Genomic DNA, 24,163 nt, shown 5'->3' with positions numbered 1-24,163 from the left:
AACACGGCTACCTATCTGTAACTTTCCACACTAGCTCAGTCTGAGCATCAGCCTCTGGGCTTACCTCATGCTTACTGTGGGTGTCCCAAAACATTAGGTAGATGGAAGAGATTGACAGAGGCTGGAGTGTCTATTAGCTCTCTTTGCTCTTACACACTTTTGTTAAACCATCTAGAACCAGCAGCTGTCAAGAGGCAGGATATTGCCATGTAGATAACCTAGTAAGGTTTTTCTTCCGTCCTTAAATTATAAAGGGATGTAATGGGAAATAACATCACTTATAAACAACCACAATAGGATAGACTCACAAACAACCACTAAAGGAATTCTGCCTCAGAGGAGGGAAAAACTTTTCTAGGGTATGTCTGTATGAGCAACCCTTTGTATATTAGCAACCCTAAAGTTTGGCATCATCACTTGCTTCTTCCTTTAGTGATAACGGGCTGTCCCTTGACAGTTTGAAGCAATAATTCAAATCTTCACACAAATAGATACTTTGCTTCTTAGAGACTATTTAGAAAAGAAAATCTGAAATATTTGTGGGAAATAAAACATGGCCCGGGGTGTGTCAAGTGAGAGGGAAGGAAGAGAGAAAATTGTCTCCATTGATGGAAAGATGGGTCTGTGTTTTATCAGATGCAGAACACAATCAACACATGCAAAAGTTGTTGAGCTTTTCCCCTTTTGGTGGGGCAGGAGATCTACCAGGGGGGGCCAGAGATCTACCAGGATCTACAGGAACACCCCACAATCTACCAGTAGACCACGATCTACCTGTTGGACATGCCTGGGCTATAGGATTTGGTGAAAGTCCCACCACTCCAGTGAGATGCAAGCTATGCCCCACCATGAAATATATGTCATGAGAACCCCCCAGGCATGCCAGCAGTACCCTCTGCTGGTAGAACCATTCCCCCAGCAAAGATACATAATCAGAAAGGCCACTCCAAGATGCAGTACTTCTTGGCAGACACCAGGGATGGCAGGGGAATTTGTTCTCCTTCATAGCTGGCATTTTTCTGAAATTTGCAATACAGTTGTCCAAGCAAATATGTAGTACAAAAATATGTATATTAGTAAAAAGTGCATTTAAAAATGTATCTTTTGATGCAAATAGCATACAAAAATACATTCTATTAAGGGGAAATTTCTTCTAGCCTTTAGGAAACTTCAGTGTCACACAGTGTGATAACCAGAATCACTTTTCAAGTACGAGTGAGAAATGTTCCTGGCACTTAAACCCATCTTTTTCTCACAGGCTCTCCTGTGGGATTTTTATTTATTTATTCTGACACATCAATATTTTGCTCTGAATCTCATGTGGGATCTTTTCCTTCTAAAGAGGTTTATACTGTACAGTGGTTTCCATTTGTACATGGTGCCTCCCCTCTCTCCTTATCCAGGAGCTGGATGTGCTGGTCTGGAATTAGAAGAGACAGACATTCTATCCAAAGAGAATTTGCTCTAAGAAATGTGAAGAGTCCAAGCCAATTACAGTAATGAGATGAAGAGGGTGGGGTGGACACTAGACCAGAAGAGAGGTAATTTAACTGACCGTCACTATCGGTGTGTTTGAAGGCGGGCAGATGCGTTAGAAGAAAGTGTGTTGCTTGGCTCAGAGCTTTGCTTCCATGAAAGCTTTATTACTTTGAATTACTTTGTCTCAACAAAAATAAATGTGACCCCACTGTCTGAGACAATACTATACCTAATAGTGTTCAGGCTGTTTTGTTATTGTTGTTTTTCATGTCCTATTTCCCTACTTGTGTTTTGAAATGCTGAAGGGTCTGCAAGTATCGTTCTGGTGGGTTGTGGTGACTTGTCATTCACAGCCATGTTGCGCCCGCTCTAAGGCACATCCCTCCCAAAAGAGCCATCACCATTTTCTTCTCACTTATGTTTGTTTGAAAGAGATAGGAAGAAAGAGTCAAGGACATATAAAGTGAAATATGAAAATAGAGAAAGAAGGGGAAAGGCAGATAACAGTTAAAAATTAAAAATGGGCCTGATATTTCCAGCTAGGGCTTATGGGGGATCCTGAATCTTTAAAAACTGAAAACTGCAAGGCAGTTACAGAAGGCAGGAAAGTCTCAATCCACCAGGGAGTGAAAGTGCAGGTGTTTGTGGAAAGAGCAGATTTCTTAAAGGGACTGTTTCTCTCGTGTTCGGAAGTCAGGGAATCAGAAAGGTGTGATGTTCACGAAGGATCCCTACAGCCTGATCTGCAATAGGCTGGAGCCAAACATTGTGGAATGCTCTCCCCAGATACACCTTCATTACATATTGTTACAAAAGGCGTGTGCCACCCCCACTCTCTGAAAGATTCCTGGGGGTTCCAGGCACTCATCCAGGGTCTGTGTTTGGAGAATTGAGACATGGCAGAGACTGTAACAGCTTTAACAAATGTGGCTTATTTACCTATTTACCACTTCAAGCTGCCTGGAGGGAGTCCACATCTTATAGCATGGTCATTACAAGAGGGGCTTGAACCCCAAAGCAGTGCAGACTTTGAGTTCAAGGCATCTCCCCCAGCCAGCCTGCAGCCACCCTGCCCAAGATGGATGCCAGTCTTTTCCTCTCCCTTCTTCTTCCCATAATGCCTTGCTCCAAAAACTCTCTTTTCCTGTCACCTGAAACACACAGTTTCCCTGGCAACCTTCCAAACCCCCAGTCTCTGTTCACCTCAGGGCAAGGAGGAAGGACCGCTCTCTTGCCTTGTCAGTGGCCCTGTATTGTTTCTTATTGGCCCTAGCTTGGCCAGGTCGTTTTGCATAGGCTAGCTCAGGAATTCCTCTGCAGCTTGTATTTTCCCTTCACATCCCAAATACTCAAAATCCTACCATTTATTAATTTTTAGGGTTTAGTGCACCCCTTCAAATCTATAACAATATCTTTTAAGTGCCAAGTGAAAGCATTCTTCTTCACCCATGCCTTTGGTTGATTAAGCAATCTATGCCCTTTTAAATATATCAAGGGGGTATTGTTTTGTTTGTTATTGTGTTATGTATTTTTGTGTTTGTATATTGTGATTCTAAAATGAAGGGTGGTATATAAATTTATATGATGGTGGTGGTAGTGGCCCCCCAAACAGGAGAAATTGAGTGGAAAGATTGCTTTCTTTAGCTGGCACTAGCAGGTGAATGTTAATGTACAGGGAGAAGGGATAAGCATTAAGAAATTGAATCAGTACTGTATTTTGTACTCTGAGATTAATGAGATCAGAGAGCTGATTCTAAAGGTAAAGGGTAAACGGACCGCTGACCATTAGGTCCAGTTGTGGCCAACTCTGGGGTAGCGGCGTTCATCTTGCTTTATTGGCCGAGGGAGCTGGCGTACAGCTTCTGGGTCATGTGGCCAGCAGGACTAAGCCGCTTCTGGCGAACCAGAGCAGTGCACAGAAATGCCGTTTACCTTCCCGCCGGAGCAGTACCTATTTATCTACTTGCACTTTGAGGTGCTTTCGAACTGCTAGGTTGGCAGGAGCAGGGACCGAGCAACGGGAACTCACCCCGTTGCGGGAATTCGAATCGCCAACCTTCTGATCAGCAAGTCCTAGGCTCTGTGGTTTAGACCACAGCGCCACCCGTGTCTGGAGCTGATTCTACCTCTCCCTAAAATTCTTGAGGGTGGGAAAGAATTCAGAAAAAAATTCTTCCCTCTTTATTTTATCCTCCAAGGTCCCAATGGAGAAAATGTAAAATACATGGAGGAGCCCATTGTGGCCAGGCTCTAGGAGCTCTTGCAAGCTGAAGCTACATTCTGGGTTCTTCTGGGAAGAAGGTTAGAGTATAAAGGTAACAATAAACAAACAATACATACAGCCTGTCAACCATGATATCTCACTGGAGACTGCAGTTCTACATGCAGAATAACCATGGAGCCGTGATGCTTCCTGCTGCTCCCATTTGCTGTGCACCCAACTTGCGATTGCCTCATAGCCTCAGTGGTGCACCTTTAATGTGCATGGCCCAGGCAGCAGCTTCATGCTCTCTAAGGCAAATGTGCAAGTTCCCAGTTACAAGTATGAGAAGCTCCTTCTCCCCAGAGGTACATTTGCTTTGGGAAGTTTGGCCAAGGTGGCTTATTCAGTTCCTCTCTGGAATGTAGTAATGGGCCAGTGCTTCCAGTCTCCCAAATAAGTGCTGCCTGGGTCCAATTCTTCTGTGAGGCATTTAATTTCCCCCTCAGTAGGAATCTGCAGACTATCACAAGACCATGAGATTATCTAAGTAGGAAAAATACAAAAGGTATGCATCAATTTGAGGTGCCAGCTTGCAAGGGCGATGGGGAGAGGGCAATGTTGCATGCATGACGTCAGGAGGAGCTGGGGTGGAGCTACTGGCAGGAGGGTTTTTTGACCCTCTTTCCCCTCCACAGCAGCAGGAGAAGGAGCCAGCCACTGCAGCTGTTCCACGCTTGGCTCCATGCTTCGCCTCTGTGCCTTTTGGACATTAGGGGCAGTAGCCCTCAGCCCCAAAATATTTGGGGGAGCCAAAAGGGCTGGGTCCCGAGGAGCTGGTATTCCTGATGGTAAGCCACAAAACAAACACAACTTACTGTTACAAATGTCCCTAAGCCCTTGTGTTAGTTCCATATCCTTCACCCACACACAAAATATAAAGCAACTCACAATAGGCACATGACAGACACCTTACATTCTGCCTTTTAGCCTTTGACATCTTCAACTATCTGAAGGGCTGTCACGTGGAAGATAGAATATGCTTGCTTTCTCCTGCTCTGGAGGGTAGGACCTTAACCAACGGATGAGAGTTACAAGAAAGGAGATTCAGACTAAAGATCAGGAAGAACTTTCTTAAACAGAGGTTGGATGGCCATCTGGCATGGATGCTTGAGTTGCATCGCATGGAGGTGGACTAGATGAGCCTCTAGGAACCTTGATGGGATTTATTCTTGCTTAATTGTGTTGATTCCCAATCCTCCTAGCTCTCTCCTTAGAAGCACCACTTCTTCCAAAGCCTAGAATGAAAATAAGTCTCTACTGTACCCTTCATAGCAGATTGCAGCACATTTGCTGTTTCTGAAGTCAAACAGGTTGGAAGGGTTGAGTCATGGCTATGCATGCTTTTTTCTGAGGCAGTAGTTCACATGTGTCATATCTCCTTAAAATGTACTGTGAGAAGCATCTTAAGCCTTAAGTGACACTTCAAAGAGTTCTGTGGCCAAATAGTATAGGAATATTTGAAGCTGACATACAGACTCTCTCAGATCATTGGCAAGGGTGATTCCAGACTGTTGCTATTTTCAGGTGGAATTCAAACACCTACTGAGAAATTCAGGTTATGCATTTAAAATCACTTTGGTGCTCTTGTGCAACAAACCTGCCTGCCGCGAGCCCAGTCTGCAAAAACCCTTATACTTTTAGCAATTAGGAAGTGATGGGTAAAATGCATTGGAAAGTGTTGGATGATGATTGCTTGATGCAATGCTGCATAACTTGCCCACCTTAATAGTTACTGACTGATGATGTACAAGAAACATTAAGAAACCATTGATCAAAGCAAGGACTCAATTCAATATTAACCCCATGTCTCTCCCTTCTTAACATAAAATCTTTATTCTGATAATGTTGTTCATGGACAGCTACTGGAGCTGTAGAGCTGCAAGCCTTGTCAATAACCTTGACCAAGGCTGAAGCAATAGAATATATCTGATAGATGAAGAGTAGCAATGTTGTGGTTGCTTAGCAACTCCTCAATCCTCTTTTCTCAGAGTGAGGGATGAAGAAGACCGTGAGAGCCACACAGGAGAGAGTAGGAAAGGGGAAGAAAGAGAAAGGAAGCCATATCTGCTAGGAAGGGGATGTTGCGCCAAGCCTTAGAAACATGGGTCTCTTGGGTTTTATGCAGAGGCAATTCCCAGGCCTCAAAAACATGAAATCGTGTGGATTTCATAAGTCTGTAAGATTCATTCTAGCATATTATTTATGAACTATTCTGCTACTCAGAGTAGCTTTATCGACCTCTGTTGTCCATAACCTGAGCCAGAGCAGTGTACAGTGGTACCTCTGGATGCGAACAGGATCCATTCCGGAGCCCCGTTCACATCCTGAAGCGAGCGCAACCCGCGTCTGTGCTTGCGCGGGTCGCGATTTGCCGCTTCCGTGCATGCGCGTGACGTCATTTTGAGCGTCTGCACATGCGCGAGTGGCAAAACCCAGAAGGAGTGAAACCTGAAAACGCTCAACCTGAAGCATATTTAACCCGAGGTATGACTGTATGTGAAATAAAACAAAAGTTCATGATTGAATACCTACACTGTACATAATTGGGTTCTGCAGGACTATGGCTGCCTTATTTCATGGCTGCCTGTGTGTGTGCATATCTAAAAGATTGCAGAATTGTGAAAGGTAGCAGTCCCACCATCCCAGCCAATTTAAAAGAGGCAGTGATTAGCCTGCTCCTGAATAAATCTCACTTGCAGCCAAAAAAATGTTAATAATGGCAGGCTGGTTGCAAACATCCCCTTACTGGGCAGCAAAGTGTTTGAGCATGTGGTCACCAGACAGTGCCATTCTCTCTTGAGTGATACTCTTAATATCTTGCCCTGGCCCAGCTGGGCTCTGAGCTACCAGAGCAGCCAGCTACTGTTGTGGTACTTCTTAGTGAAGTGGCAGAGTGGCAGAGTCAGGTTCAAGTGAGGCAGAGTAATGGCATAGTCAGGGCACTGGCAGAAGGGGCAATGTTGTTTTAGCAAGGTGCAAAAGGCTTCTGAAGACTGGCTAGTTCTCCTGCTTGTGCCACCCCTCTGAGGTGATGTCTGTACTGTCGTCTTATTCCATACCCCCCTCCCCACACAGCATGCTGCCCCTCCTCTGACTGTTGCTGCCCCACCCACTGCCACTTTACTCTATCTCGTCTTCTGCCATTGTGGCAGCAGCAACTTGGCCTTGGCCACCTAAGCCTTCTCACAGCCTCCTCTGCCTCACTGCGGCCGCCAGAAGTGCTGCACCTGCTTCTGGGAGTATGGTGGTGGTGGTAGCAGCAGCAAAGCCACCATGGCTGCTGCAGCCACCACAGAAATGGAGGTCAGGGGGCAGAAGTGGGGCACCTGGGATTTCAAACATAAGTCAGGATGGCTTCTGTAAATCCAGGATGTCCCAGTCAAAGCAGGACTGTTGAGTGGTATATTATTCTACAGTGCCATGAATGAATGTAAACCTTGGTAGCTGAATATGAAGAGTCTAACAAAGCCAGGGAGGGACGCGGGTGGCGCTGTGGTCTAAACCACAGAGCCTAGGGCTTGCCGATCAGAAGGTCGGCTGTTTGAATCCCTGCAACGGGGTGAGCTCCCATTTCTCGGTCCCTGCTCCTGCCAACCTAGCAGTTCCAAAGCACGTCAAAGTGCAAGTAGATAAATAGGTACCGCTCCAGCAGGAAGGTAAATGGCGTTTCTGTGCGCTGCGCTGGTTCGCCAGAAGCGGCTTAGTCATGCTGGCCACATGACCCGGAAGCTGTACCCTGGCTCCCTTGGCCAGTAAAGCGAGATGAACACCGCAACCCAGAGTCGGCCACGACTGGACCCTTTACCTTTAACAAAGCCAGGTCTGAAACCACTTGGGAGGGGAGACCCCACATCTAGATTTTCCACCAAGCTTGAGGGCAGATCAATTAAAAATAATAATTAATTCAGATTACATTTGTTGACTGCCCAGAGAATGTGGCTGAAATGGATAGAAATGTAACAAGCAAACAAAAACTAAGCAAACAGCACCTGAGTCACTAGTGCTTATGCCACAATACATCTTTAAGGCACCACAAGAATTCTTTCTGTTGCTTTCTGTTCATTACAATGCATATCTCTGTTCTCACACAGCTCCATATAGAATACTCTATCCCACAAAGCAGGCATCAGAATTAAAAGGATATAAAAGGAGGGGAAGTATTACTATGATTTCATATGAGCAAAATCCAACCCTAAAATTTATTGTGGTGATAAACTAGAGTTAAAGCTGTGGTTCTCAGTCTTGGTTGTGAATAAATACAGGGATTTGGCTTACACCACTGCTGAGCTAGCACTATTTTAAAGAAGAAGAGAGAATTACATTTTTAGAAACAGCTGAAATTGCTTGTTCCTGAACCAGAGGCTGATTCTTTAGGCCTGATCATCTAAACTTGGCCGTGTTTCCTGAACACCACTTAGCAATATTGGTGCCAATTGCTGAGATGTCATCATTGTCATTTCTTAGTCCCATGTTGCTTTCCAAGAAGAAGCCCAAAGTTAAAGATTGCCTGTATTTGTTTTGCCTTTCTTATTGATTACCTGGATCAGCAACCCAGAGGAAGGTTGCTCTTAAGTCTTTAAATCTGCAACTGTATACTCACTTGTACAGAGAAATCAATGGGACTTACTTCTGAGTAGACATTTATAGGCTCATACTGTTTGCCCCCTGATCCAGCAGAGTTACAGATGCACAGCCTGAATGACCTCAATCATGTGCTAAATGAAGGCAGCTGATTCTCAGTGGTTAATCTGGCAACACTAGACTGCAGATAAACTCAGACCCTGATAAAGTAGTTACCAGAGCAAAAGAAAGCATATTGTTGTATAAAACAGAAGTGTTCCAGAGTCTCACAATAACTCTTCACAAAACTGTTGTGCTCACATAAGTGACCTCATTTGCTTTTAATAATTGACTAATTCAGTTAGTCTGTGAACAAATAACATTTTACTCAACAATCAATGTAGGCTGAGTACTTGTTAGTTCTATGTAGTCCACCCACAGTCTAGAGCTATTGCATATATATTTTTGTCCCTGACAAGTGCTTATTGAGAAACTGATTTCATTTAGAAAATAAAGGCTCATTGCTGGCTGAATCTGCACCACCCACATGGGATGTCCATTTGAAAATAGATGCAGGTGGTCCCAGAAATGGAGTGTGTGCAGTGGAATAGGAAGGGGGGTGCGATGGGTGTGTTCACCCCGGGCGTCATCCCTGAAGGGCTATGGGCTATGTGACGCAGTGGCATGGGCACCTGCAGGTTCCATGCTGCCCAAAACTACAGCTTGGGGCTTGCACCCGCCCACCGCCTCTCCCTTAGCCACCCTGCAGCTGGGGGGGGGGGCGGCAGTGGCGAGACTCAATGCAGCATGCCCTGCCCTAGCTCATCCCACCCAGGGGTTGGCTTGCCTCGCCCCTGGGTGAAGGGTGCATGTGACAGTCCGGGCGCCTGAGCTACACCAGCTACAGAATGCAAACAACAAAGCATAGCAAACAGGTCTGCAACCAATTCCCCCTCTAAGAAGGCCTCAGCTGGGCAATTTGGAATGGGCAGCAAGCAGAGGGGTGCTGTGGGTGCCATGGTTCTGGGCCCAATTTTGAGAGGGGGTGCAAACAGGTGCCCCCACAGCAGGCTCCTTCGTTGGAGCCTGACTCTGCGCCAGAAGGAGCTGCGTCTCAGCTGCTGCACTTGTGCCTGGTACAGCTCCGTGGGGTCTGGGTCAGGCCTGACCTGGGGAAGGAGTGCAGGGGAGTGGGCAACAGCGCTGCTGCCCACCCTCCTCGGCTGCTGCAGCAGCTCTACCACCAAGACACTTTTGACCCAGCAGCAGAAAGCAGGAGAGTTGGCAGCAATGCTGTTGCCTTGGCTGCGTGGCACCACCTGCCAGGCTGCAGCAGCTCCACTGCCAAGTCAGACCAGAGCAGGAGGAGAGTGGGTAGCAGCTTCCTCACCCCTCTCCTAACCCTGAACTGTGACCCGCAGAGGGTGCCCTCTGCGCCCTGCCTCCTTGGGGGTGTGCCCCATGTGCCCACCCTGGGCAGCAAGGGCATATGTGCCATGCTGAGTGTATGTCCACACTTGTCCTACAACTTTGTATCATATACCGAGCTTACAAGCGCTCCTCCCTCCATTCACCTGGGGCTTGTGATGGTAAGAAAAGGCCAGGGTAATCTATTCAAGAGAAGGGTTTTCAAGGGCATATCAGGTAACTACACCCACGATCATAGATGGCAGGATCTGCAATCAAACTGCTGGAGAACAGTGTTTCTCTAAGATTTGTGCTTGCCTACTCCCCATTTTAAGCAAACTGCGGGAGGCAGTGGAAGACAGGAGTGCCTGGTGTGCTCTGGTCCATGGGCCCATGGGTCACGGAGAGTTGGACATGACTAAAAGACTATACAACAGCACTTCCCATTTTAAATTTGATTAAATTAGTCTTTTGTCTGCCCCATTGTATCAGGAAACATTCTGTTCTTAAGGTACCAGGAGCGGCCTTACTCCTTATCTTGTTTACCACATACCAGAGTGTATGCATAATAAGAAGAGGCCCCCTCTTCTTCACGTGCTGCAAGGTGATACTTAGAAAGAGTCTTTGTTCTGCCTCTAATACATATGCAATTAGAGTTGCCCATACAAGGATCTCATTAGTAGAATGTGTAATTCTAGGATTGGACAGAAGCTTATGCATATTCATGCCTTAAGAATTGTATATCAGAGAGCGCCCGCTCTGTAAGCATGGCTCAGAATTTGAAACTAATTCCTCTGGGTCAACTTTACTGGCCAATAAAGACAATAAACCCTTTTCTTCTCCTCAGCGTGCATGGGTTTTCATTTCAGCTTGTCAATTTGGACATGCAACTTTATGTTTTTTGCCCAGCATAACATGTTCAAATATTAATATCATCTGTGGGGTGAAATACATGCTGAAAACCTCTTTGTGAATGTGACTGGAGAAGTCATAAGCGCAGACAGGTATGTGTGCCAATGAATTTTAACTGCTCAGGTGTTGAATCATTTCATTGTGTTTTTTACACATGAGTGTCCAGCACACACCCAGCCAAGGAGGAAAAACCTCCAAGAGTTACGGTAATTATTTATTGACAAAAGAATGCACTTACAGCAGCTCCTAAGTGGCATCAAATACACACATACATCTGGCAACTACGCAGCTGGCATTAACTTTTCCAGGTTCGTGCCTGGTGGAGCAGTTGAAGCAATAGTAGGACCATTACCCCACCCTCCACCCCTGGGATTATGGACCCTTGTCTGACGGGGTGCGCACATGTAGCATGAGATTTCTCCTGCATGGAAGTCGCTGCTGTGCTTCCCTCTTCAAGCTCCTCCCAGTTCTAGGAGACACTGGGGCCTGCCCCTCACCTGAACAGCCTCGCCCTCTGCTTCTGACATGTCCCACACCTGCACCTCTGTCTCTGACTGAAGTTCTCTGGCTAGTTCATCATTGCCACCACCCCTTTAAGAAGCACCACCCATGCAGAATGAGGCAAAGCCCAAAGTGTTGTGTCTATGCCAGATCCATTTCATGATCCAGACCAGGATTCTAGAATGCTCTAGAGCGGCCAGTGATAAATTGGTCCACACCAGGACCTCCAGTAGGTAGACAAGGGGAAAGGGATTTATGGAAGGAAGAACACCAGTATGCATGTGGATGCAATTCTGAAATAAACACCTCCATGTAATAAGCACATTCAGCATACAGGTTCCTATTTCTGGTAGTCCCCACACCCACCTCCAACAGACATGTCACGAGTTAAAATTCAATGTCTCCTAATATTATTTGTACATGGAAAATACAGTTCCCATAATTCCTCTGGGGAGGAGACCACTGCGTATATGGCAGCTGATCAGTGCTCAGACTGCGCTTCAGACAAGTGTTCAGAAGGCAAAAACAACCCCACCCTTGGCTAGTTTAAAGCTGCAGAATGGTTTGAAATTGTGGAATGCTCCAAACTTAGTAGCAAAAGAGATGGCATTATTCTCTGATTTTTGGATCAAAAAGATACGTGATCCTAGCTTTTATTTATACCACTACACAGTTACAGAACAAAATTAAAGGGAATGCATAGAAAATTTTTCTGCCCTGGTGGCCACTGATGATCTATAACAGGCTTCCTCACACTTGGCCCTCCAGATTTTTTGTCCTACAACTCCCATGATCCCTAGCTAGGAGGACCAGTGGTCAGGAATGATAGGAATTGTAGTCTCAAAACATCTGGATAGCTGAGTTTGAGGAAGCCTGGTCTATATCTGCATATAAAAACCTGTATCAGAAAGGCAATATCATTAGTGTTTGCTGAGAATGGGGAGCACATATTTTGTTCCTGTGGGCAAAAAAGAAGCAAGAGCAAAATAAAAGGGCAACGGGGAAAATAAACCAATTTGACAAAATATATGCCTGAGCTTAGTATCTGATGACAGTTGCCAATGAGATGAGTTTTCATGAAATGGGCAAAACAGTACTTGCTTGTTCATACAGTGCCGTAACTTCAATGGGAGAAAGGGAGGCTGGCAGGGATAAATGTTGAGTTAAAGAAACTTGAAATTCAAGCCTCCAATTACAGATGCCCCAAAGGTTTGGTCTCCTAAGCAATTCTGGCTTTTGTAATGACGTTTGTTTCTAAGTGTGCAATGTGGATGCGAGGCCACGTGGATCTGAGCAATGCAACGCTTATGGTGAGTGATTTCCCTGGTGATCCTGTGTATGATTCAGGTGACAATAAGGTGAAACTGCCATTCCATGCAGTCTAACTGCTGTTGCCCTAAAAGTCCTGCTAGACTTCTGCATTCTGAGGTGTTAATTCTCCTTCCTTCTGTAGTAGTAACCTGAGAACCAGCAAAAGATTAAGGAATCCTCTCCCAAAGCTATTAACACCGGGGGAGTGAGGGTGTAATTCTTAGATCTCTGCCAAGCATGACACTAAATGATTATCTAATATTCACACTATGCAACCAGTTCTGGAAATGTGCTCTTATTCTTTGGCGTGGCAGATTGTTAGCTTCATATGGCTATATCCTGAAACATTCTCTAATCATTTTAGACCAGGGAATGGAAAGCAGAATGGAAAGCAGAGATCAGGTTCAGGAGATTGGTTTGAGTGATTCACTACAGGCATTATCCATATACAGTACTCCAAGATGCTTTATTCTTTCATACAACAATATTAGCTCAGCTATTATGGGCAGTTGAATGTTTCTAGGTCATTATCTCCTGTTGCTTCTTTATGTTAATCCACTATCTTCTTTCTGTTTGGAATACCTCCTTGATGAAAACAATGTACGTTCAGTTGAAAGCCTGCCCTTTACATTGACCCTTTCTGCTTTAAGTAAATATTGCTGGAGTGATAGTCTGTTTCAGCATCCTTTGCTCTTGACAGTGCCTTGGAAAGGTAATCCATTAATGGGAATGCAGAAGATTGTGAGCTGCCTTCTTTTCAGTATGGGTAGATGACATTCCTAAAATATTTAACCAGTCTGACCTCTCATCTATCTTCACCAGGCCATTAAGTGCCAAAAGCAAGAGGCCAATTTGATGCTGGTTTCTTTTGCAATGTTGTGTATTGTTAGTTGCTTTAACTGCACAAAGCTGATGTTTAAGTCAACTGCCACTATCTTTGTAAATATGTTCATTTACTGAAAGCTCAGTCCTCTGTGGGGACGCAGGTGGCGCTGTGGGTTAAAGCCTCAGCGCCTAGGACTTGCTGATCAAAAGGTTGGCGGTTCGAATCCCTGCGGCGGGGTGCGCTCCCGCTGCTTGGTCCCAGCGCCTGCCAACCTAGCAGTTTGAAAGCACCTCCGGGTGCAAGTAGATAAATAGGGACCGCTTACCAGCGGGAAGGTAAACGGCGTTTCCGTGTGCGGCTCTGGCTCGCCAGAGCAGCGATGTCACGCTGGCCATGTGACCCGGAAGTGTCTCCGGACAGCGCTGGCCCCTGGCCTCTTGAGTGAGATGGGCGCACAACCCCAGAGTCTGTCAAGACTGGCCCGTACGGGCAGGGGTACCTTTACCTTTACCTTTACAGTCCTCTGTGTGTGTAATTAGTTTCATATTTACTCTGGTCATCCTGCTGCCTTCACACCTTTTGCATATGATAAAAGAACTTGGCATGAATTTTGTTGTTTTTCTTTTTGAGTGTGTAATCGAGTACAGTGGTACCTCGGGTTAAGAACTTAATTCGTTCTGGAGGTCTGTTCTTAACCTGAAACTGTTCTTAACCTGAGGTACCACTTTAGCTAATGGGGCCTCCCGCTGCCGCCGCGCTGCCGGAGCACGATTTCTGTTCTCATCCTGAAGCAAAGTTCTTAACCCAAGGTACTATTTCTGGGTTCGCAGAGTCTGTAACCTGAAGGGTCTGTAACCTGAAGCATCTGTAACCCGAGGTACCACTGTATCTACAAGCCTCTCACTTGGGTGTAACCCCCCCCCCCCATTGCACTAAGCCATGGGTAGGCAAACTAAGGCCCAGGGGCCAGATCCGGCCCAATCGCCTTCTAAATCCAGCCCATGGACTGTCTGCAAATCAGGGTGTTTTACTTGAGTAGAATGTGTTCTTTTATTTAAATGCATCTCTGGGTTATTTGTGGGGCATAGGAATTTGTTCATTTTTTTTTCAAAATATAGTCCGGCCCCCCACAAAGTCTGAGGGACAGTGGACCAGCCCCCTGCTGAAAAGGTTTGCTGACCCCTGCACTAAGCCATTGCTTACAATACTCTATTCCATGCTCAGTGCAGAATAGAGATGGAACTGTCATCAATTATGCTGAAGGAGCAGGTGCTAAACCTCATTTCACAGAATAGGGTAGTCCGTATTATTGCAGAGTAGTGGTGGTGAATTATTGTCTCAGCCAGAAGTTAAAATAACTTTCCTGCCAGATTCTCTTGGGATGAGTGGGGATATAGCAGATTCTCTCTAGGGTGTGGGAAGGGATAAAGAATACAGCAAAACTTTGATTTGTTATTTTGCTTCTGAATAGTTTCAGAATTGTTTGTGAAAATTACCATTTGAATTGGTTTGCTTGTTTGGGTATCTGTAAATTTGCAGTGCTCAGCATGTAAGCTTTTGAAGTAATCAATAATTCAAAACCCCAGTAAAAAATAAAATTAAAAGCTACAACATAGTGAACAACAACAGAACGTAAATGTGAGCAGATAAAACATTAACATCACAAGATCATATCCTGAAGGTGATTCACATGAAACACTTACACATATAAAATGCAAAAACAACAGGGCTGATGGTCACTGAGAGTCAACGCTCCCGTTTCAGGTGTGCATGCTAGAAGACAGCTCATGTGAAACTCAAGAGAAAAGCCAATGTATTGTGTGAAATGGTCCACAATGGATGCAGGGTAGACTTGCCTTGAGCCCTTGCTACTCTGCTGATTCTGACAACAGGCCAGAATATCCATTAACACAAAACCATCTGAAAATAGTGTTGCCATGCCAACAGATGTTTCCATGCCAAGGGATAATTTATGCTGCTTTTCATAAATTATAATGTATTATTATTATTATTATTATTATTATTATTATTATTATTACTTCTTCATATTCTGTCCAATAGAGCCCAAAGCATACTATTAAATATGCAAATAAAACATATTTAGAACATATGAACACCGTAAAAACATATAAAAATGAGACCCAATGAAATGTTAAAAGCATGTATAACCAAATCGTGTGTCTGAATAAGTCTCATGGGACAGAAAAGTTTTGTTTCTTAAAAAAAGTACAGTAACTAAGGCCTGCCTAATGCCAATAAGCAGAGTGTTGCGCAGTATAGGTGCTGCCACATTAAAAGAATGGCTCTATACAAATGCAGAATGGACGTTGCATGACACATGTACAAGGGAAGATTCTGCAGATCCAAGTGATCAAATCAGCACAGATGGTGTAACATAACTTCTTAAACATGTTAGCAGCTTAACGCTGGTGAGCCATCAGTCTCAGTTAATATCAGCTACAAATATGTACAGAATGTCTTCATGGCCAAAGCTACTCTTTGACCTCTAGAGGGGGGAAAGATTACACAATAGATCAACTACCAAGAGATCAGTTGGTGGCTCTCAGTTATGTAGCTGTAAAGAAGTTAGTACTCTATGAAGTAGCAGAAAACGACTCAGCAAGCCATCTATAGTGTGATAGGATTAGTGGGTGATGCTCGTAGGTCCCAATGAAATATATGGTTTTATATCTGAAAGATAAGATTTTGTGGTAGAAAGGACTGCTAAGGACTGATCAAAGCAGTCTCTGTGCTAAGGCAATGGGCTTGGCTAAGTCTATTGGGCATCCATTTACATGACTAAAGAGTTGATCAAGTACTAATGTGTTGCCATGGCAATGACTGGCTGCTGACACTCTTCAAGGAAGTGGTAAGTTTCTCCCTTGCTCCACCTGGCAGGATGCAACACCATCATAGGGGCAGGAGAGCAATATTCCAAGAGCTCATTTTTGTCTAGTCTGGTCTAAAACTGGAAGCTGGAAACTTCCAGTTTTGCTCCCTGTGCTGAATCTAAAGCTATGGCATTGGGGGCCCTTGCAGAAACCTAATGGGGAGACAAGATCTGTTGGCATGTTAAGGCCATGAGTCCTTCCATTTTATGGCGTGTGTGTGCGTGCGTGCGTGCGCGTGCGTGCGCGCGCACACGCGTGCGCGCACAGAAACGAAACCATATACAGGCAATTACCCACTTCCCAAGATCTACTTGACCTTGGCTATGCACATGCACGGTGCCGGGAACCCAGAAGTGGAACCCGGCAGTGGGGAGCACCCTGAAGAGTCATCGTGGCTCTGGAGAGGGTTTCCTTGTGAGCCATGAGGACTCCCCACTTACGTAAGGGTGCTCCCCACTTAGATTTCACTTATGTGCAAGGGCCCGGAATGTCACCCCCGCACAAATGGGGAGTCACCTGTATACACCACAGTCTCCAGTGACCTTCATTGCAGTAAGTCTCTTGCAGTTCTTGTGACTGGGTTACACGTCCACTAGTACAAAACCATTAGGTCTTGGCTATGGAATTTAGTCACACCAGATATGCCTGGAGCTTTGCCCATGCCCCATGGCATTGAGCTCTAGAGATGTTAAATGAATAGAACTTTGTAATCAAGCCCTGTGGCTGGAGGTGTGCAATGCAATTCATTCTGATGAAAAGTCAGGAGTAAAAACCCGATTGCCAGTCAATGTCAGTTCTTATCTTTCTGAGGCCGCATGATAAAGGGAGACTTTTATTAGTTGTTTCTCTGTAGCTAAACCTGATTATGCTTTGTTTCTCTACTGTAGGACACATGACTATAAAAGACTAAAAAAGGTACATCTGATGCCATGTCAGCTGAAATTCACTACCGATAATGAGGAAATCTTAATCTTTCCCTCAGAAAGTGTCTATACAAAGGAAGCTTAATCCATAGACAATACAAGCAAGTATTTCTGTTTTGACAAGATGCCTTAATTTGCTTATATTTAACGGGGGGTGGGGTGGGAATCTCCTTCATGGATCACTGCCTTGTCATGGCGAAGGGGCTTGAATAACTCAGAGAAGCTATGAGCTATGCCATGCAGGGCCACCCAAGATGGACAGGTCATAGTGGAGAGATTTTACTAAACGTGATCCACCTGGAGCAGCAAGCCACTCCAGTATCCCTGCCAAGAAAACTCCATGGACAAAAACAACAGGTATATAAAAGTTATGACGCTGGAAGATGAGCCCCTCAGGTCGGAAGGTGTCCAACATGCTACTGAGGAAGAGCGGAGGACATGTACAAGTAGATTCAGAGCTGATGAAGTGGCTGGGCCAAAGCTGAAAGGACGCTCAGCTGCAGATATGCCTGGAAGCGAAAGGAAAGTCCAATGCTGTAAAGAAAAATATTGCATAGGAACCTGGAATGTAAGAGCCATGAACCTTGGTAAGCTGGATGTGGTCAAAAATGAGATGGAAAGAATAAATATTGACATCCTGGGCATCAGTGAACTAAAATGGACAGGAATAGGTGAATTCAGTTCATATGATCATCATATCTACTACTGTGGGCAAGAATCCCATAAAAGAAATGGAGTGGCCCTCATAGTCAACAAAAGAATGGCAAACGCCATTATAATAATTAAAACAATTATAATAAAATACATGAATACCCCCACAGGGGTGTGTCTGGGTAGGGATGAAAAACATTTGTGTATCCCATTTTTGTATAGTTGCTAAAGACACAGGTGCTTGGCCATAAATGAGGCAGTAAAGCTACTCCATCCCCATGAATGGCTAAGTAAGTGATACTCCAGTGACTGCCAGAGTGCCAGGAGGAGCAAAGAAGACATGTTTCGGAACAGAACTTCTCTCTTCTCCACAGATGTAATCTGCCCACAAACCAACACATTCTCTTTGCAGAAGCCAAAATGCAGAGGCCTAGCACTGGATTACAGCAAAGGTTTCTAAAATATGTAGCAAATAATTTACAGAGAGTACTGCAAAACGTAGCCCAATTAATGTTTTAATGCTGGCTGATAGAGAGAAAAAAAGAGTATTGAAAGCTAAAAGCATTCTGTGGTGTGAGGACCAGACCAGGAGCTGATGGCTTCGTTTAGCCCTGGAACTAAAAGGGAGGATAGCTCTGCAGGCAATGGAATGAAATCAGGCAGTGACAGTGCAGGGGTCGTGCAAGACACCATCCAAAGCAAGCAGGACAAGGAGCCTGGTGCTGGTCCCTTTAAGCTCCAAATTCATCTAATTGTAGCTGCTGAAAGCGACAGTAGTAACAGCAGCAGCAGCAGCTGTTTCACAACAGTAAGCCCTGAGCAAAATGCATGAGCCTGAGCTGTTCAGTTATGCTGATGAAAGTTGCAATTGTATTTTTAGCATTGATATCTAATGGTAAGCGAGAGACGAGGGGGCTGGAAAATGACAAATAATTTAACACCATCATCACTGGCAGCTGGTCAAATGCAAAGCATAATGATAGACTGCAGACAGAGCATGGAACAATTTAACACGAGGTGTCTATGGTCCGTCTTCCCATTCAGTGTTCAGTACTTCAAGGACAGTACAGTAGACTTAAAACAAAGAAATAGTGAAAAGCAATGGAAGAAGATTATTGAAGGAATGAATTTTTATCATTGAGAAGGTATGAAGGAATTCCATGGAATGGACCCTTTGAGTGCATTCCCAAAATTACTCCAGCTCCATTACCTCATAATTGTCTCTGGTACAGGTCAGAATCAACATAGCTAAACATCTCATGTGGGATGTGATCCATGAGAGGCAGTCAAGTGCAGCATTCCTTGAAATGCTAGAGAAGACATGTGAGGGAATGTTTGGTCCGGCCAGTCAAAACTTCCTGTTCCTTCTGGCTGGAGCATCCTTCTTTTTGCATGTGATAGAAGGTGGGAATGACCTAACCTGACCAGCTTTTAGCTAGGACTGCTCTACTAGCTCTCAGCTAGCTGAAGCACTGGGATTATTCCCCCATATGGGGTAGATCCGCATGTACATATTTGTAACTAAGTCTGCCTTCAGGAATCCAGCTGTGAACTGATGTAAGTAAACTTCTTTTATTGACTTTGAATAAGACTGCAGCGTCTTTAGTCTTTTAAGAGGGATTCAAGGGAACCTACCAGGAACGTACAATTCAATCTGAAGACAGACTGAATTGTATAATAGTGAGAGGCTCACACGAGCCTGCAACCAGCTATCTGCTGTGCATGTAAAAAGGGGGATGTAACTCTGCTAAGTAAAGAAGCTTGCTATTGCAAGTTAGTAAGGATATTAATAAACAATCTATCCTCTCCTGCCATCCTGAACATTCCCACATTTCTAACATAGAGAGAAAAGAGTTGGTAATAACACACACAGTCCCCGGTCCTTAAATGAAATAAATAAAATGGCCTGTACATATGTTACCAGCATGGAGCAGCTCCTTCCTCATTGGATCCCAGTAGTGGATGAAGTAGTAGCATGGGACAAGTGGAGAAAGTGGAGAAAGAGGCCACCCAAAACAAAGAACTTGGGACTGTGATCTGAGTGAAAGCTAGAGTTGCAACCAGGCAAGTTGGAGGATAGGATTACACAACCTGAAACTTGCATCTGTAGCAGCAATAGATGGCAGGATCCATGGGGATGTGCTCAGTGGTAGAGTACGTGCTTTGCATGCAGAATGCCCCGGGTTCACTGCCCAGTTAAAAGGATCAGCTTAGCAGGGTGATGTGACAAACTCTCTGCCTGAGACCCTGGAGAGCTGCTGCCAGAGCAGATTTACGAAGTGGTCTGGTGTCAGGAGCAGGCAGTTTCCAAGGCTGCCATGGACAAAAATAGCAGCTGAGACACAAAGGATGCACATCATAAACTGTTCCAGAGAATTTTTCATTCTCATGTATATTATATCAATTTGGGGGGAAAGATTGGTTAATGAAGAAATTACACATCTTTGTACTTACGAGTGTTTGTTGAACTAATTGGCTGGTGAAAACTGAACGAAACAGTAGTGGCTATCCAGAAACACTGTTCAGCAGAGTTCAGAGTTGGACATCAGAATTGGACATTTGCTGGTTATACAAAGCTTTACAACCTTGATCTCTGCCCGGTAAAGTCTGGCACCGGGACTTATTCAAGGACTTTCAGAGACTTCAGTTTGATAGTTTTGATATTTTCCATTATTTCATAAAGTTTTCTATGCTGTAATTGTTTCTGGCCATCGTGTTGCTTTCGATATTGCTGGTTAATAAGCCAGCCAGCCACTTTGCTTGTTGAGAGGCTGGGCTACAGTGCATCAAAGGGCAAAACGCAAAAAGGGTGTTGTGGCTGAAATGCCCCTTTCATTTACAACTCCTTATATCTTTTCTTCAGATCTTTTATTACAGAGCAGAAGACAAAAGCCAAACTGGCTTTGTGGTAAGACCAGGGATCGTCAAGGTTTATCTTGCCTGGGCCGAATCGGTCCCGCGGAGATCCCTCTGTGGGCCGGATCGCGCCCGCCCACGATTTTCGGCATCTGCACAGATGCAATTTCTGGCGCCGCAGAAGCGAGTCCCTGCGATACACTGCACTGGTTTAGTGCAGCGCGCGAGTGGACAGCTTGGTTTGGGGGCGGCTCGGGGGCTGGTCAAATGACCTCCGTGAGCCACTTCCAGCCCATGGGCCTTAGGGTGGTGACCTCTGGGTAAGGCCTTGGCTTAACACCAGCTTGCCCCACTTTTTAATCAATGGCATTTTAAGACTAATTGCCAGCTAGGCAGTGTGCTTCAATGTGCACTGCTCCATCCCCCCAAGGAGCAGGATGAAGAGAGAAATCACATGTGACAAATGTTAGTCCCTTTGCTTCCTTTGCTTAATGCAGCGCTACAGAGCTGCTCAGCCTGAGGCATGTGAACTCCCCATGGGCTCCTGGATGGGTTTCAAGGAGGGTCATGACAACTCCCCTGCCTTTCCCCCTTTTAACTCCATTTGTCACCCTTTCACTTAAAAGGGAGCATTCCACTGCATAGACTCAAAAGTAAATGTTACAAGGAAGTTACTGCTATTTTGGTCTCCACTCAGAATGAAAGAAACCAAGCAGGTAAGACAACTTCTGCTGGATAGGCATGCAAACTTTTGAGTTACCGTATTTTTCGCCCTATAGGACGCACTTTTTCCCATCAAATGTGTGTGCGTCCTATGGGGCGAATGCAGGCTTTCGCTGAAGCCTGGAGAGCGAGAGGGGTCGGTGCGCACAGACCCCTCTCGCTCTCCAGGCTTCGCGGACCTCTACACAAGCAGCGGGAGTGCTACCCCTGCTTGCGGAGAGTTGCCTGCTTGCCGAAGCCTGCGCGTGCTGAGCTCAGCGCGTCCAGGCTTCGCGGACCTCTCCGCAAGCGGCAGGAGCGCTCCCGCTGCTTGCGGAGAGTTGCCTGCATGCGGAAGCCTGGGCGCGCTGAGCTCAGTGCGTCCAGGGTTTGCGGACGTTTCCGCAAGCGGCGGGAGCCAGCCCTGGGCTCCCACGGCTTGCAGAGAGCTGCCTGTTTGGGGACTGGGGTTGGGGGAAGCTCGGGCCTCCCCCGCCCCAGCCCCGCGCCTGGGGGGGAAATAATTTTTTTCCCTTTATTTCCCCCCCAAAAAACTAGGTGCGCCTTATGGGACGGTGCGTCCTATAGGGCGAAAAATACGGTAACTCTCTTGTGTTAATCTGAACAGAAATAGATAGAAGAGGATCCACATTGCCTACCAGAAAGTGCTGGTGATCAAATACGAATCTAAATTTTCTCTGGCCTGTGAATTTCATGGCCACAAAATCCATGGCTGGTGAAAGCACTTTTGGCAAAGTTGCGCTCTTGTCAAGGCCCAGAGTCCCAGACCAGTTTACAATGCAACTAAACTGAAAAAGCTGCTGTCTCTGAAGCACAGTGGATTCTGGGCCGTGCTCTTACTTTGGGTGGAAGTCACACATGGAGAGAAGTAACACTGTCAGTTTCCCAAGACAAATGCACAGCATGCTGATGAATCCTAGTAACAGAGGTTGTGCACTGTTTAGGAAAACACCATCCTCCCCACCTATTTCTGGGGTCACTGGCATGTTGCACTCGGAGTAGATGGCAGCGCTAAGTGCATAATGAAAGCACCTCCATTTGGACCTCTGTTCTTCTCTAAATATTTCGGAAATGGGAAAAAGATGGTGGATGCCAAAGCACCACCAATCATGGGCACCCCACCCCCAGCCCTGCCGTGCCTTTCAAAGCTGCACTTAGCAAGGCTTAGAGGTGTAAGGGGAAAACAGGCAGATCCTTACATTCCTTTGTGGCTCTGTTTTCTGTGATGGAAATTCCACTTTGACAGGCAGCTATTTAATGATAAGCAACTTAGCCACACTTCACATCCAGAGGCAGAAGCAAGTTGAGGGTTCAGAAAAAACCTTTCTGTCATCAGCTATCTCAGCCCCAAGCTAAGTAATTCCCTTCAGTTTCTGTTTCCTGGTTGTTTTCAGGTAAACTATTGATCACAACCAGGTCAGAGAGCAAGCATTCCAGGCCAGAGCCTGTAACTCATATTCCTTCAATAACTTTGGCTGATATCTTTAAAAAAGCTCAACAACTGCGTGTGATGGCCTGGGACTCGGGCTCGGACTTGGAACCAGAGGAGTCTCAGTCCGCACCGGATCCTCTGCCTCAGGCAGCATCTGAACCTAGTCTGGGTCCTGATTCTGAAGGGCCCCAGTCTGCACAGTTTCCCCTGCAACAAGCACCAGCTGGGCCGAGTCAGGGGCCTGAGCCTGCCCTGGCTCCAGATGCGGGGATTACCTCACTGCCTTCAGCTGGGCAATCACTTACAGCTGCTCCAGTACCAGTTGGGTCAGGAGAGGCTGAGGCAGCCTCTGGGTCTAGTAACCCACTGACATCTCCCGAGCTGCAGAGACTCAGGTCTGAGAGAAGGAGAGACCTGAGTACTCGCAGGAGGAGTGCTTGCCTTCGGGCAAGACAGGGAGGTGAGTCACAGGGGGATCAGGACCGGCGTTATCCCGACAGAGATAAAAGGCTGTCGGACCCCGCCCTAGGTTGCAGGAGCAACATTGCTGTTTGCTAGAACCCGCCTGTGACCCTCTGCCTGACCTAGCCTGATTTCCTGCCTTGACCCTGTCAGACTGACTCTTCGTGGACCCCTTGGATTTGGGACCAGACCTGGACCGTGTTGCTTAGGTTACACCCGGGCCCAGCACACTGCGCCTGCAGGGGTTGATATGCTGCTGCCCGGGAGGGATGTGGTGGCTTGGGCAGTGCACCCCTGCCCAAAAAAGCAATGCGGGGGTGGTGCACGCACGCCTCCTCCCCCTCAACCGCCCTTCAATTGGGGGGCACCTGGGAGGGATGCAGTCACTCTGGTGCCACGCCCCACTCCATCGAGTGGTGGGCACACAGCCGCCCCGGGTGCCCGCGAGGCTCCCTACAGTGCTGCAATGAGGTAAGCATGAGGAAACAACCATAGTTTAGTGGTAGAGCACCTGGTTTGCATGCAGAAGGTCTCAGGATCCATCTCCAGCATCTCCAGGTAGCAGTAGCATAGCTAGGCAGGGGTGCAATGTGGGGGCTGCACTGGGCAGCTGGGTGCAGGGCACCACGGGGGTCTGTCTGGCGGCACGGTGGCTACTGGCTGTCAGGGGCTGGGCTTCTGGGTGGCACAGGAGCTTGAGGATGGCACGGCGTTTGCCAGACATTTAGGGTGCTGCAGGGGGACCCCATTAGGGATGTGGGTGGCGCTGTGGGTTAAACCACAGAGCCTAGGACTTGCTGATCAGAAGGTCGGTGGTTCGAATCCCCACGACGGGGTGAGCTCCCGTTGCTCAGTCCCTGCTCCTGCCAACCTAGCAGTTCGAAAGCACGTCAAAGTGCAAGTAGATAAATAGGTACCACTCCGGCGGGAAGGTAAACGGCATTTCTGTGCGCTGCTCTGGTTCGC

Source organism: Podarcis gaigeae (genome assembly GCF_964106915.1).
Source record: "Podarcis gaigeae genome assembly, chromosome: 1".
In the NCBI taxonomy this organism is placed as follows: Eukaryota; Metazoa; Chordata; class Lepidosauria; order Squamata; family Lacertidae; genus Podarcis; species Podarcis gaigeae.
The sequence above is the reverse complement of the archived record's forward strand: the minus strand, read 5'-3'. Positions refer to the sequence as shown.